General features: G+C 41.7%; 1 pseudogene; it reads right to left on the reverse strand.

The window, feature by feature from the left end:
• Positions 1-275: 275 nt before the first annotated feature.
• LOC132516170 (ferritin light chain-like) lies at positions 276-927 on the reverse strand (annotated as a pseudogene).
• Between the last annotated feature and the right edge of the window lie 15,858 nt (positions 928-16,785).

Consider the following 16,785-nt stretch of genomic DNA (forward strand, 5'->3'; position numbering starts at 1 on the left):
GATTCAGATGAATTTGGCTTTAAATTTCAATTTGGCTACTTACTATAAGCTTCATGACCTACAATTTCCCAAACCTCTTGAGTTTCAGTTTCCAAATCTGTACAATGTAAAAGAATATCTACCTGGCAGGAGTGTTGAGGGGATTGGATGAGACAGTGCAGGAAAAGTGTCAGACACTGAGTTTATAAAGAGCAATGTGGTACAAGGCTTCCAAATTCACATTACTATTATTGTTAGTATTTTTTGCTGCAAAAAGCCTTATTGTTTCCATTTGGTCCAAGGCTTGGGAGAGGGCTCCAGGACAGTTAAAAAGCTGTTTAGTGACAGCAGAGAGAGGCTTCAGGCAGAAGCACTGACACCAGAGGGGCTTCTCAAAGGCCGCTGGGCTCCAGAGGCTTCTAGTCATGCTTGAGGGTGGGCCTTTTGAGGAAATACTTGCCCAGCCCCACCTGGGGACCAGCCAGCCTGCAGAGGTTGGTCAGGTGGTCACCATCTTCTTGATGAGTTTCACCGGCTCATCCAGGAAGCGGCTCTCCAGGAAGTCTGAGAGCTGGGGGTCTGTGTGGGCAGAACCCAGGGCATGCAGAGTGAAAAGCGCCTGGTTCAGGTTCTTCTCCATGAACAGGGTGGCTTCCACAGCATCCTGGGCTTTACCCCACTCATCCTGAGATGGCTTCTGCAGGTCCTGGAAGAGGGCATGGCCGCAGCGCTCGTTTTGCATCTTCAAGAGATGTTCGGTGCCCTTGTGCTTCTCCTCAGCCAATTCATGGAAAAAGTCACCCACGCCCTCCAGAGCCACATCATCGTGGTGGAAATAGAAGCCCAGAGAGAGAGGTAGGTGTAGGAGGCCTGCAGATGCAGGTTCACCAGGCGGTGGATGGCAGTCTCCACCTGGGTAGAAAAATACTGAAAAATCCGGGAGCTCATGGTTGATCAGCAATAAGGAGCTAAGCTCAAAAAATGGTGTTGGCTGGTCCCAGAGGCCGAGGATAGCTGACTGGTTGGTTCTGAAAGTTGTGGCTGGAAAAATGGTTGGCAGGTGGTCAGAGGCTAGAGGAAGGGGTGTCCCTGGGTCAGTTCTGCCCAAACACTGTTGAAGCAAGAGACACCGAGCACACTGCTCATGGTCACCTTCTTTAATGAAATATATCTTCGAGTTATCCAGCGCAGTGGTTCACACGATTTAATTGTTAACTGTCCAGGAGGCTGACTGCTGCACTGGAGTTTTCCTCCTCTGCAAAGTGTCGTCAGAGGAGTGCTAGACATCAGGGCCCAGGCTAGCCTAGTGTTCATCAAACTTCTCTGTTGATGGGAATTTCCTGGGGGTACTTGTTAGACATTACAAGTTTCTGACTTCATCCCAGACCCATTGAATGAGGAGTTCCGGGGACCCAGGAGGCTGTGTATTTAACAAGAACCCCAGACAAATCTTGTCATCAGAGAATTTGGGGAAACACCAGCAATCCTAGCTGTACCATTGACTGATTAGTGATAACAAGCTAGTTTTAAAATACATTTTAAAAATGTAAAGTAAAAATTTACTATAAAGATGATCTCTAAGATCCAGAGTTATTTATAAAACACCCTTTGACTGATATTTGGGGGAAGAGTGTATCATTATGCTTTTAGGAGAAAGATGCTCTTTCATTCCTCCCTGCCTTTGCTGTTACTGTTCTCTCTGTCTGAAATTCTCTATCTACCTTGTCTACCTGGCAAATCCTGCTTCTTCTTCAAGGGTCAGTTCAACAATCACATCCTTTGAAATGCTCCCATGATTCTCTCAGGTAAATCAGCTGCTTCTTCCTCTCTGTGACCTTTGTGCCTTTGTGTTATGTCTTTTGTAAGATGAATCACATCATATTATATGTTTTTTTTTTATGTTTCTCTCCACATTAGTTTTTGCATATAAAGGTCAAGAGCGTGGGTTCTGGAATCAAAGTGCCTAGATTTGAATCTCTCTCTCTGAAGAGATCAGAGCAGACAAAACAGAAGAGATCACCTTGAATTGGGTGTTGGAGGATGAGCAAGAATTGTCCAGATGGAGAAAGGAGATTTCCAGTGAACAGCAGGTGCAAAAGTGTGGAGGTCACAGAAAAACACACTTTTCCCATCTTGAACCATTTTTAATGAGAAACTCATTTTTTGCAATAATATCTTTTAAGATCTTGAAAATTTTCCATTAAGTCACTTTTGGTTCTTTTCATTAGACTTTATTTACAAAGGCCATAAAAGGGCCTATCGTAAAATAATGTTTTAAATGGTTAAACCAAAGGGAGTCTGGGTTAGTCCTCAGATTCCCCTGTATGATTTTGCAAAGCATATGACCCTGCGTGTGAACGGCTTTGGTTGCAAACATGCTGGTTCAAAGCATGCCTCTTCCATGTATCACTGGGTGGCTTTGATCAAGTTACTTAGCTTCTCTGAGCTTCTCATGTGTAAAATAGAAAATTAACACCCTTTCCCTCTACTCTCTCAGAGTTGAACGGGGCACTTAAAAAATAGATAACAGTTAGAAAGATTTTAAAATAATCTTGATAGACCAGGGCACTAGGCTAATACTATTTACAAGAAATTTTAAAAAGATAAATGTCAAGTCCAGAATTTAAGATTACATATAAAATGGAACTACTGGCTTGAGGAAAAGTAGTAAGGTAGCAGCTCATGTCAGAAACACCAGAAAAAATTGTTAGAAATCAAGTTCAATCGACTCCAATGGGGTACTGGAACACTAAATATGTGCTTTTCACTTTGGCATCATAACTAGGTTGGCAAACATTTTTTAGCTGCGTAATGCCAAGTGTTGTCAGGGAAGAGGGCATTGGGATCCCTCATGCACTGCTGGTGGGAGTGTAGACTTATGTAGTCACTCTGTAGAACGATCTGGCACTACTTGAGCACATTAAGCTTGTACATGCCTGTGATCTGTCAGTCCCACTCTTTGTTTGTGAAATTCTATAGATAGATTGGTTCAGCAACTTCCTTCTACCTCACTTAGAACGTGATTTCCTGCACCCTAGGCGATGGAAAGGTAAAATCTATATTTTCCAGATGCCCTTATTGTTCAGGTTCCATTAATGACCTAGCTTCCTCCAAGCAATGTATGTATGTGATATTTGGAAGGTGGAAGTGATTATCATGAGGCAGAGGTCTTGTTTCTGATGTGTCTGTTATCTTTGTTGGTACGTGTGGTCACAAAGACTTTTAGGTAGCTGAAATTTATTTTTCAGAAGATGTAGTAGAGGGCCCGATATCTGGTCCTAACATGGTGAGTATCAAGAAGCTGGGAAATGGGCCTCCCTGCTTTCAAAGAGGTGGTGTTGGTTTCTAGGTCCTCTGGCCCATTGCTCCCTGGTGGGTCAGTTCTGCTGAACTACACCCTGGTGGGTGTAGTTCCAGGTGTCATTCCTGGAAGCTTGGCCTAAATCCTGCTTTCTTCCAACCATTTAAAAATAAGAATTCTCAAAAAAAAAAAAAAAAGAATTCTCTCCATTATATATATATATATATATATGTGTGTGTGTGTGTGTGTGTGTGTGTGTGTGTGTGTGTGTTTTGTTTTGTTTTTTGCTAAGCTAGCTCAAGGAGATTCTGGCAACTAAAACTGATCCAAGAGGATTTCTCATAAATGGGACGTGAATGAGGATGCTCATCACAATATTATATGTAGCAGCTGGGAGAAGGAGGTCACCTCTTTACCGTCATTGAGGGGATGGATTTAGAAAATGAGCTGGATGTACACTCAGGAATACTATGCAGCAATTATAGTCAAGGAAATGCTATGCAGAAATTATAGTCAAGGAAATGATTGTCCACATGGTGATGTGGACAGATCTTAATAATAGCCTTTAGTTAAAAAAAAATAGAAAATGTAGTTTATAGCATAATACCATTTATGCAAATTGAAATATACATGCATAAAAAACAACTACATGATTGACACTGACATAAACCCTCATCTAATCTTTCTCACATTAGACTGAGTGCCTAATCAGGAGGGAGAACTAAAAGTCAGGAATGCAGACAATGAGGAATAAAGAAACAAGGGGGCCTTGTACACAGTGACCCATGAACTTAGGAGAATGATCTTTGCACCTGAGATGGGGAAAAGAAAAGAAGAACCAATGTCATATATCACAGGAGAAAATCTTCCACCTCTATACTGCAGCATAAATGTTTCTGTGCTATACACTAAGAGGGGCATTGACAAAAAACTAATGGCTATAAGGAGGGAGAGAGGATGATGAGGGGACTACACATGGGTCACAAGAGCAATGATTGAAGATCATGGGGTTATTCAGCCTGGAGGAGAACAAAGAAGGAGATAGGGTGACCAACCATCTTGGTTTACCTGGAATTTTCCCAATTTTAGCACTGGAAGTCCGATGTCCCAGGAAACCCCTTAGTCCTGGGCAAACCAGGATGGTTGGTCACCCTAGGGAGACATTGCTGGTGTCTGCAACTATCTGAAGCACTTTCCTAGAGAGAGGAAGTAAAGATATGTGACTCTGTACCTTCAGAGGGCAGACTTTAGACCACTGGAAAGAACAAAGCTAGAGGAAGGAAATTTCTGGTTCAATTCGTTGAGGACTTTCTAACAACCAGCTGTGAACCAGTGAGCAGTCACTACTCTTGACCACTACCATTTAGTGAGTTCCTGCTGTTACCATGTCCAAACTCATTCTCCTCACTGCACGACAGGCCAATAAATCGGGAGACTGAGGTGTTAGGGCAAGGAATAACGACTTTATTCGGAAAGCCAGGAGTCTGAGAAGATGGTGAACTAATGTCCTAGAGAACCATCTTACCCAAGTCAGAATTCAGGCTTCTTTTATACTAAAAGGAGAGGGAGTGTGGTTGACTGTTGCAAACTTCTTGGTGTTGGAATCCTTTGTTCTTACAGTTGTCCACATAGATCAGGTCATGATGTTCCTGTAAACCTCCAAGAAGACCAATGTTATTCTCTGTTCTGCAACTTTTTATCTCTGTGTGAATGGAAATTGTTAAACCCTTAAAGGCCAGAGCCTTGAGAATGGGCTATCCTGTATATTTCAGGCTATAGGCAACATTCTTAACTCCAAGCAAAAGCAAAAGAATACAAAGGTAAAAGAAACAGATCCAATATGGGGTCAGAGCTCTTCTTCCCTATTACACTGCAAGGTACATAATAATCTCATTCAGCCTTCACAGTACTGTGTTGAACTTATGAAGAAACAAAATAACATTCCCAAGGTCAGACAATTAGGGGTTTGAACACAGGACTGTTTGACTCCAAGAAGCCCAGTCTCTTAACTAACACCTTTTAAGCTAATCTTAAGTGTTCTTTCTACTCCCAGATGGTAAATGTTAAGTGCTACATTGCATGTTACAGACTAACAATGCTTAGAAGTTCAGAGGTGAGGAATTTCTATGAAAGCCGGTCTAGTCAGGGATTAATTGTGACTTGATTTTGAAAACACTTGATTGTCCTAAGAAGTCTAGCAGCAGACACCATACTGAGAGTCTGCCTCTGGCTGGAACTCTCAATGTCACTTGATAAGGAAAGAGCTCTGAAGAGGTTTACAACGTGCTAACTACAGTAGCTCAGCACAGACCCGCCTATTGTGGAGCATAAAAAAGCAGGTGCAGTTTCTGTTTCTAGATGCAGGATGGATAACCAGGATCATTACAAATGGGCTTAATAGTAATAATAGCTACCATTTTATTTTGGTACATATACTGTGTGCTAAGCATGGTGCAAAGTGCTTTAGACATAACCAGAGCCTAACATCGGAATATGGTAGTCAGTCAACAAATATTTGATAAGCAGATAATCTCGTTTAATTTTCTCCTGCACAACTGTACCTGGAGACTCTACACAAGCCTTCTTGGCCAGTCCTATTATTATGCCCATTAGATAGATGAGGACACTGAGACTCAAGAAATCGTATTGCTATGGTCATACTCTTTTATCTACTACTGTAGTAAAGATAGTAAGTTGGAGATATGTGGCTTTACCTGCCTTTAACTGATCTAGCAAACCAGATCACATGCATTATTTTGTTGTATAATAGGTAAAGACCAGTTTTTGCATATTTTAACATTACTAATCATTACATTTCTCCTTTTAGGTTTCAACCCATTGTTCTTGCCAGTGGAGGTATTTTAAAGTTTTGCTCTCATTTTTTCCCTTGATTTTATTTATTCATTGTTGGATAGATATACTTTAAACTTGATTGTGTCATCTACAGTCGTTTCCCAGATCTTGTCTGATTACAAGTATTACCTGGGGCTCTTATTAACAACTGTGATTTCTAGGTCAGCCTCCTGAGATTCTGCTTCATTATCTGTGATAGCATCTGTTACATTATAGTATAATTAGCTATTTACTATGCAATGAGCTTCTCAAGGGAAAGCACAAAGCAAGGGCTCAACAGTTGCTTATTGAATGGATGAATGTATTTAATGGGCTTATCTTATGAATCTTTATCAAGTAATTTATACAGTTGTTAAATGGCAAAGGCAAAGAAGTGATGACAGTATTCTCCCTCCAGACTAATCTTCATACATTCATTAATACATAAATTTTACCAACCACAAATTTGTCTCAATGACATTGTCTTCCTGCTAATGTTTTTCTCTTTTCACATGGACATTATACAAGATTTGTCAAATGCTCAAATGGGAGAGAGAGTTTGGGAGGATTTATGATTTGAAAAACTATGTAAATCCCAATCATCACTTCTTTGCTTTTAAAATACTCCTACATTTTACTAGTAATCAGTTACAAGTTAATCTGCTCATGGTCTTAAATTCACCTTTAGCTGCTTTTTGAAAAACTAACACTAGTATCCATTTCCTATCTGTGGCATTTCTCTAATTCTCCAATATTTTAGAAATTCCTCAAAATGTTTCTACTATTTCAATTCAGGGGCATACTTGAACTGGATTGGTTGAGTAACTTAGATGTGTTGGTTAGGCATTCATTCATTCATTCATTCAGTTTTACTGCCTTTGTTGAGTATCTACGGTCTGCCAGGTTTGTGCAAGATACCTGGGATATGGCATTGAGTGAGATATGGTTCTCACAGTCGAGGCAGGGCTAACAAAATTTAATCGTCAATTATATTATAATGGGGATTTCCCTGGTGGTCCAGTGGTTAAGACTCTGCGCTCCCAATGCAGGGGGCCTGGGTTCGAAACCTGGTCAGGGAACTAGATCTTTCATGCCACAACTAAAGATCCCTCATACAGCAACTAAGACCCAGAGCAGCCAAAATAAATAAATAAAACTAAATAAAATAAATATTAAAAAAATTATATAGTGATGGAGGTAAACTCAGATTACTTAGAACAGAGAAGAGCTTTGACATCAGCGTGGAGTCAGAGGAATCTTCCTGGAAGAGCTAATCCTTGGGCTAGGGCTCGATGGACCTGGTGAGGCAGAGATGTGGGGGAGGAGCATTTTAGGCAAAGGCAGAGCATTTGCCAAGCTGGAGACCGGGAGGAATAACGGGGCAACTGAGGCAGGGAATTGGCAGGAATCTTGGGCCTTCTCTCCAAGACCCAATGTAGGATCTTTTAGATCACATAATCATTCAATGATCATCCCTCTGTCCTCTAGTTGAACTCCAGGGGTGGGCAATTCTAGGCTCAAGAGGAAACTACCCACCACTAACAATATATTGGCATGGAATGGGAATTGTGTGGAAACAATATTACTCCAACCAGTGAGCTGGCAGATTCAAACAGATGCCTACGGGGCTGATGGGAGAGAATGAGAAATATTATAAATTCGACTCTGAGGAAGCCCATATTCGTTTAAGTCTTATTACAAGCACATGCCTTATATAATCACACTAGTTAGTGCCGTGTGCTCCTTATCCATTTCACAAAGCTGTCTGGAAAGCTAAGATTTATATTTATCCATGGCTGCTCTCTCTGTAATTGAGAAGCTTTGCTTTTGACTCCCGCAGAAGTTTCCATTTAAATAAAAATAAAATTGAAATCAAATGCTGCATTAGAAGCTGCTCTGCTCCCTCTGCATTTGCTAATCACCCCTTCCCATTATTTAACCTCAGAAATCAGAGCCTCTGAAACTGATGAGTATAACTGCATACATGCCATCCATTTGTTTATTGACTCTGCTTGTTCCCAAGCTCCCCTGTGAAACTGTCCCACATGACTGTTTAATAGAGAAAAAAGTGTTTCTCAGGGTGTGGGCTCCAAACACTGTGCATAGGAATCACTGGGAAATTTACTAAAAATGAAGATTCCTCAGACCCCACACAGACTTTCTGCTTCAGAAGTTTTAGAGTTAATGTCAAGGGATCAGCATTTTAAATCATCTCTGGTTGATTCCCATTCCCATTCACCTATTCTGTGAATATACTGTGAGCACTGGCTGTGTACCAGTGCTGGGATTCAAAGTTGAATAAGACACCATTCCTGCTCCCAAGCCACAGTCTGGTGGGTGACAGATGAGCACCCCCATTCCATTCAGACTGATTAATTCAAGGATGGAGCACATGCAGCATGAGTGGTGACATAACGGGCTGTCTTGGCTTGGTGGTGGGTGATGGAACAGGGAATTTTTGCTATGAGTGAAAAAAATCAAAGGTTGCAAATATTTTTTAACAAAATGTGTATTAAGTCTGATTCTGGATCTTCCCATGTTATTTAAAAATATTGGTATTATAAACACATTCATATATACACAAAAGTGGTGAGAATATAATAATAATAATGGTATAATAATAATAATGGTTCAATAATAGTACAATAATAATATAGTATAGCATAATACAGTTCAAGAGTATAATAAACTCCATATAACCAGTATGCATGTATGGTATGTATGTGTGTGTGTGTGTATGTGTATATATATGTATATATATATAAAATTATATATATATATATAAGTGACTTTGCCTCTCTTGCTTCATCACCTGCCCCCCACCCCAACTCCACCCAATTGTTTGTTTGTTCAAATCCAAGATCTCATATCATTTCACTTGTGAATAGTCCAGGATATGTCTTATAGGAATATGGACATTTTCTGAGCTAACCATAGGGTTATCATCATACCTAAAGAAATTCACTATAAGCCCTCGGTGTAGTATTCAGATTTCTCCAATTATCTCAAGAATGTGATGTAACACTGTTCACATCGAGATCTAAATAAACTCCACACATACTGCATTCAGTTGTGTTTCTTAAGTCTCTTGTAGTCTAGAACAGCCCTTCTTTCCTAGGCCCTTTCCCGGATCCCTCCTCTTTTATGCCATTTTTCCTATGGAAGAAATCAGGTCTTAGTAGAAAATCCCACATTCTGAATGTGTCTATTTGTTTCACTGTGGTGTCATTTAACTGATTTACCTACTCTTTCTATTTACAGTAAACTAGAAGCTAGTTCTAATGTCTTTGCTGAGAGTCAAGTTCAAGATTTTTTCCAAGAGCATTTCATTGCTGGTGCTATGCACTTCACACTGCATCACATTAGAAGGTGCAGAAAGTCTGATTGTACCATTTTAATGATGCTAATTCGATCAAGGGTTTCAGATGGCGACAGTCTGATATCTCCATTCTAAATTTTCCTTTAAACTTTCATTTAATGGTGTCATCTACAGACAACCTTTGCTTGAATCAATTATTTTGTTAGGGGTTGAAAATGGGCACATTTTCCTAATTCTGTCATCCTTTCCCATGTCTTGGCTGGAATGCTTCTCTAAGGACCCATTATGCTGATAAACTATGAGTATCTGTTTACTCCGAAATATTTCCCATTGAGGAAAGGCAAGATAAATGGTTCTGTCCCTTTAACGACTGCTGTTAAGTTGAGTTGGTACCTAGTTACCACTGAGGGTGACCACTGTGAGAGCTGAGCTTATTTATTTATTTTTCTATTGGGTATCCTTTAGAACATATGGGTTTTTACATGCAGCGTATTTCAAGACACTTGCCATGAGTCCTTTTATCACATCCTCAGTACTGTTTGATAGCTTCCCTACATTCTGGTACGAGTCTCTGGAAATTCTTTGCCCCAGATCTTAATCATCGTCCACTTTTCAGAGGAGTCCCTGTCTCTTGTGGAAGGCAATGGTCTTCATAAGCCACAATTCGGTGCTAGGGATGCTCACTGCCATGAGGCTGTGATTGCTTCTGGGCCTTTTTAGTGGGCAGAGCTAGAAAATATTTAAAAAAATTATATTCAAGCTAATCATGGACAATCCAAATATAGTAATATAAAATTTAACTTAATTGAATTTACACTTGTTTCTCTTTTCTCATACACTAAAAATCTTGGTTCTTGATAAAATTAGCATAAATACTTCTTTGCTATATCTAGAATATATTCCTTTGTGGTTGGAGAAAACGTTTGATATGATTTCAATCTTCTCAAATTTATTAAGACGTGTTTTCTCTTTCAACTCTCACTTACTCGCATTCCGATATAATCTCCTGAGCGGGAGCTGAAGCAGTGAAGTTTCAGTTGGCAGCATGCTGGCTACCATCCGTTGGGTGCTTATTATGTGGTGGGAAAAATTTAACTGGCTTATGTTTAAATGATTAACTCATTTAATCCTTATGCCAACTCTATGAGATGGGTACTATTATTATTCCCATGTTACAATTGGCGAAGTCAAGGAACCAAGACATGTAATAACTTGCTCAAGTTCACACAAATGGTGAATGGCAGAGCTGGACTTTGAATTGATGCAGTTGGGCTGCAGAGCCCCTACTCGTAGCCGTGAGAAACCCTGCCTCTCTGAAGCCAACTGCCCTAGGTCAGAGTAAACGAAGAGCTTGGGAAATCTAATCCCCACCGTTCTCCAGTCCATACCCACCGCTTCTTTCTCCTTCAGTAACTCAGTTTCTGTTTCACTGACTAACTCTAGACCATTCTGTGCTCTCTGCTCACTATTGAAGATAGTAGGCATTTCATAAACACTTTCAGATCTGCTTCTGGTCATTCATTCAGCAAACCAGTAACTCTGAAGCACAATCTGATTCATATGTAAACAGGAAAGAAAATCTATTTCTGTTGTGATTTTTAGGAAACTAGAGTATTCCAGCTTGACTGTAAGTTTTGTGTTTTTTTTTTTTTTTTTTTGAGAACAAGTACACATTTCAGCACAAAAATATTCTTGTGCCCTACAAATCCCCTTCGGCCTTATTAAACCTTAGAATTAAGGCTGGGTGGTGCAGTGGAAAGTGCCTGGAAGACTTGAGTTCTCATCAGTTTTTTTTTTTTTTGCAGTACGCGGGCCTCTCCTGTTGCGGAGCACAGGTTCCGGACGCGCAGGCCCAGCGGCCATGGCTCACGGGCCCAGCCGCTCCGCAGCATGTGGGATCTTCCTGGACCAGGGCACGAACCCACGTCCCCTGCATCGGCAGGTGGACTCCCAACCACTGCGTCACCAGGGAAGCCCCTCATCAGTTTGATCTTCTCATAAAAGAAGCTGGGTGGAGGGCTTCCCTGTTGGCACAGTGGTTGGGAGTCCACCTGCCGATGCAGGGGACACGGGTTCGTGCCCTGGTCCGGGAAATCCCACATACCGCAGGGAAGATCCCACGTGCCGAAGAGCGGCTAGGCCCGTGAGCCATGGCCGCTGAGCCTGCGCGTCCGGAGCCTGTGCTCCGCAACAGGAGAGGCCACAACAGTGAGAGGCCCGCGTACCACGAAAAAAAAAAAAAAAGAAGCTGGGTGGAGCCCATCAGAGGCACTGACCACAAGGAATGCCTTGCGGCTGGAGGATTCTGGGCCCAAGTTGTAGAGGGAGAGTGTGTACTCAGCACAACTTTACATGGCATAGCTTAAGTGATAGTGAGGGTAGCCAAAATCTTAACCAAGAAGGAAGGAAGAGTGGAACATTAAGAATCATATTAGGGCAAAGACAGCATGGGCAATGGTGAGAAAATAATAGGCAAAGTCAGTAAAAGTTAAATAGCAGGAGAGAGTCAGGTGCAAGTGATGGGCAAAGGGAACCATTCTGGACTAAGATGGTGGATGAGAGAGGAAACATGCCGAAGTTTCATTCACATGGCACTTAGTGTAGATTTCCAAGGTGGCTCTGGCTGTTTAAAGGCTCACTATACAAAGTGTAATCCACAGATCCCCATCTCTGTCTCAGCTCAGACCTACTGGGTCAGAATCTCCTTTCAAACAAAATTGCCAGCTAGATTGAGGAGCCCAGTTCGGAGGGACTTTGACAACGGCACCTATGCAACTTAGAGAAGACCATTTCCCTCTCTGGGGCTCCAATTCCTCATTTCTAAAACGGACAGGTCACATTTAAGCTTTCAAAGTATCTTTTAAAAATCGGAATCTCACTCCTGCTCTGTGCCACTGATGCCACCTCCTCCCCTGCCCAAGGGTAGAGCACAGCATGAAGGGGCTGGAGTGTTCTGGTGCCATCGTGGTGATGGAGCTCCCTGAGTTGTCAAGGATTGCAAGGCCCGGGCCTGTCTGGTCCGCATGGCCCACAGGTTCAGCTGGACCACACGGAGGTGGTCCACAGCTTTCCACTGGGAGAGATGAACTGTTTCCTGATCAGCTATTGAGGGGCCACATGATCCGACTCAGAGATGTGGGGAATTAGCTCCCCATGGGGTAAACCTTCATCAGTGGGAAAGGGAGACCAGGAGAAGCAAGGCAGATACATTTCTCTCTTTCCTCCCTTCTGGGGAGTGCTGTGTTGCAGTGTCTGTTCGAAAAGCCTCTGGCAATTGATAGTGGCTGAAGGAATGAACGTGCCTTTGCAGGATGAGCATCTCTTTGCAGCTCACCCTGAAGAGCGGTATCATAGCAACGTACAAATCACATTAGCTTACATATTTCTTTCATTCACTTCTGCTTTTCTTCTTCACCTTGACCTCCCTTGGCTTTCACCTCCAACTGGAAGTACCAGCACTTTGATCCTTGCCTCAGACTGCTTTCTTGGGGATGAAGACAAAACTGAATGGCAAATACATCATGCGGTTTAATCTCATGATGTATTTGACATCCCATTTTATAGAACATGTAGACAAATGATGTGCGTGAGTTGTCCAAGGCCATACAATTAGGGAGCACCAGAGCTGGATCTTTATCCTAAGTCTATTGGCCCCAAGTCCATGTACTTCTTTACTCATTTAAAAAAACTGAGATTTATGGAACATCAGTTAACATGCCAGTTTTTCCACTCAACCCTCACAACCACCCTGGGTGGTAGGAATCATTGCCCTCAATTTACAGATGGGAAAACCAAGGCTTAGAAAGTTATTGGATTTGCCTGAGGTCAAACAGCCAGTAAGTGGGAGGATTCAGACTTAGTCTGAGTTCTGCTTCATTACACAGCAGTTAACAAATAATCCCTGATGCCCATGTGCCTGTGTAAGGGCTTTGCATCCACATTACTATGACAGCGAAGGCTGATGAAATACGATGAAAATCACTGGGACAGACATCCTTCTGCACAAAAATCTCAGTGAAGTGGCTTAAAGTGGTTTTTAAACAAATCTGTCTCATGGCTGTGACTCTCATTTCACCAAAATGTTTCCTAAAGAGTTCTTTGTGGTAACGCAGGATCAAAGTGTGTCCCTTGACCCCTGCTTAAAAAGATAAACAACTGGAATTCTCAAAATACAATAATTCAGATCTATGGTATGGATTTTGATGTGTTGACTTCTAATCAACAATCTATTTGCATGGCCTTCTTTATTCAGCCCAGTCCCTGGTTCCCCTTCTGTGGATGGTACAGAATTATCCAAACAATCACTGTTGTTTTTCTTTTTATCTCTTCTTCATGACATGTCATTTGTACGGAAAAAAGTACAGGGGGGAAAACATCCCCACCCCAGCTGGAGTGCTTTGAAAAGCTGGAGGTTTTGAGGTCTGCCCTGGGCTAGAAGAAAAATAAGAAAAAATGACCTTGACATGTGAAAATGACCTTGAAACAGATCCATAATCCTTTTCATCAGGGCAAAGCCTTCTACCACGATGGATATGTGGAATCATTCCTCACAGCCAACAGCTACAAGATGAAACTGAAGCCACAGCAGAATGTAAGAGGTCAGGCTGATGGTTCCCTTACTGGCCAGGCCAAGAAGCTCCCCTTTTACACGGAGTCGAACAAGCTGCGCCACTTGTTGGTAAATGGGGGATGGCGTGTGTGCCTTTCTATATGAGCTTCCATCTGTCCCAGTAGCAGGCCTCATTGCTTGGATGTCGCACCAGCCCCCTATTTACTTTCCCTGCCTCCCGTAAATCTGAATGGTGTCAGGAAAATTCAAATGTCTAAGTACCTCATAAAAGGCCTTTCGTTAACTGACTCCTGTCTCACTTTCCAGTCTCCTTTCGTTTTGCTTTATACTCTAACAACATGAGGCTTGTGCTGGTTAGCTTCAGTTATGTCGCAATAACAAACGAAATCTCAGAAGCAATGGCTCGTGTCTTGATTACGCTACATGTTCATTGAGTGTTCGCCGGGCCCTTGCTCTTTGTCTCTCACTCACCAGCTGAGGGTCATGGAGGCTCTGCCAGTCACCCTAGCGCTGTCCAATATAGCAGCTATCAGCACATGTGGCTACTGAGCATTTGAAAACAGCCTAGCTCAAACTGAGATGTTCTGTAAGTGTAAAATTCACACGTAGCACAAAGCAAACATGTAGTATGAAAAATAATATAAAATATCTCAATACTTTTTGTTAGATTACACAGTGAATGATAACATTTTGAATATATTAGGTTAAAATATTTAATGTATTATTAAAATTAATTTTATCTATTTGTCTTTACCCTTTGCTTTTTGTGTGTGTGTGGCTAATATGACTACTAGAAAATTTAAAATGGCATCTATGGCTTACAGAAATGACAGCAGTCACTTCTGTTCACATTTCATAGGCCAACGCCAGTCCCAGACCCTACCTAACTTCCAAGAGGCAGGGCAGTGCTGTCCTAACATGTGCTTGAAAGGAGAGGAAGAGGAGATACTAGTGACCATCCTTAGTGACCACACGGAGGCCTTCTACACAGGACACAGATGCCTTTGAAAGGCTGTTCCTTTGGCTGAAAGGTCCTCCCTTCCCACAAACACTTGGCCAACTCGTAATTATTCAGGAAGTGGCTCAAATGTAACCTTTACTGGGAAACCTTCCTGTACCCTTACCCACCCACTCATCCAACATACATACACCGTGTAGGGTTGATCACACTATTCTCTTGGTCTAACTTGACCTTGAGCACATCTCATCTGGTTTTACAATAACACGTTCCTGCACATGTTGCCATGGCAAGGCTGGGGGACCTTTAGGACAGGCTCGGTCTCTCTCACTGCTGCACCCCCAGCCCCTCTCACACTGCCTGCTACAGGGTAAGCACTCGGTAAATGTTAATGACCAAATGGATGAATGCATTGTGGAGCGTAGTTTACCAACCACTTTTATGTCTCCGCATCCCATGTGAGCCCCATGGCACCCATGATGGTAAGATTGTACTGGGTTTAGCATTTCCACTTTACAGACAAGAAAACTGAGGTTCAGAGCCGTGCAGAGATTGGTCTAGGTCACACAGAAAATAAATTGGAAAACCAGGAACAAAATACAAGCTTCCTAGTCCAGTGCTCTTTCCTCAAATTGCCAAATTGCCTTTTATTTCTAAGGATATTAAAAAAATTTTTTTCTTCCAGTTTTATTGAGATATAATTGTCATAGAGCACTGTATAAGTTTAAGGTGTACAGCATAATGATTTGATGTACATACATCATGAAGTGACTATCACAATAAATTTAGTGAACATCTGTCATCTCATACAGGTACAAAATTAAAAAAATAAAAAAGATTAATTTTCTTGTGATGCAAGCTCTTAGGATTTACTCTCTTAACAATTTTCGTATATAACATACAGCAGTGTTAATTCTATTTATCACGTTGTACATTGCATCCCTAGTACTTATTTACCTTCTAACTGGAAGTTTGTACCTTTTGACGGTCTCAGGCTATTCTTGCAATCTGCTTAATGTAACACAAGTGACAATTCTTTATATGTCCTCAGCATCTTCACACTCAATATTTCTTTCCGCTCATCTATCTGTGCCTCCATCCATTGATTTCACAGATATTTATTGAGCACCTACTATGCCCCAGGGACTGCTTTCATGAATAAAGGCTCTTGAATCAGACTGGATCAAGTAGCTCTGCCACTTACTACTTGTGTAACCTTGGATGAGTTTAACTATCTTTGCCTCAGTTACTCATCAGCAAAATGGGAGTTACAATGACTCTTTCTTCACAGGGCTGTGTTGAGGATTTTCTATTGCTGAAGATTTCATACCTTAAAAATCGTCCCTATTTATTATTTCAAAGGTGCACCTCCTGGCTCAGTTGGTTCTCTGCTCCGGGCTTCACATGGCTGAAATCAAGGGGTCAGTAGCGCTGTCTTCCTTCCTGGAGGACATGGGAGAGGAATCTATTTCCAAGCTCTTTCAAGTTGCTGACAGAATTTAGTTCCTTGTGGTAGTAGGACTGAGGTTGCCATTTCCTTTCTGACTGTTGGCCAGAAGTCGTTCTCAGCTTCTAGGGGCCACTTGCACTCCTTGTGTCACTGCCCTCTTCCTCTATTTTCAAAACATCAACATGTCAAGTCCTTACACTTCAAGACCTTTCCTTATGCCTCATTTCTCCTGCCTCCAGCTGGAAAACTCTCTGCTTTTAAGGTCTTATGTGATTAGATTGAGCCTATCCAGATAATCCAGAATAATCTCCCCATCTCAAAATTCTTAACTTAATCACATCTGCAAAGCCTCTTTTGCCATGTAAGGTAATATTCA

Source organism: Lagenorhynchus albirostris, chromosome 2 (genome assembly GCF_949774975.1).
Source record: "Lagenorhynchus albirostris chromosome 2, mLagAlb1.1, whole genome shotgun sequence".
Lineage (NCBI taxonomy): Eukaryota > Metazoa > Chordata > Mammalia > Artiodactyla > Delphinidae > Lagenorhynchus > Lagenorhynchus albirostris.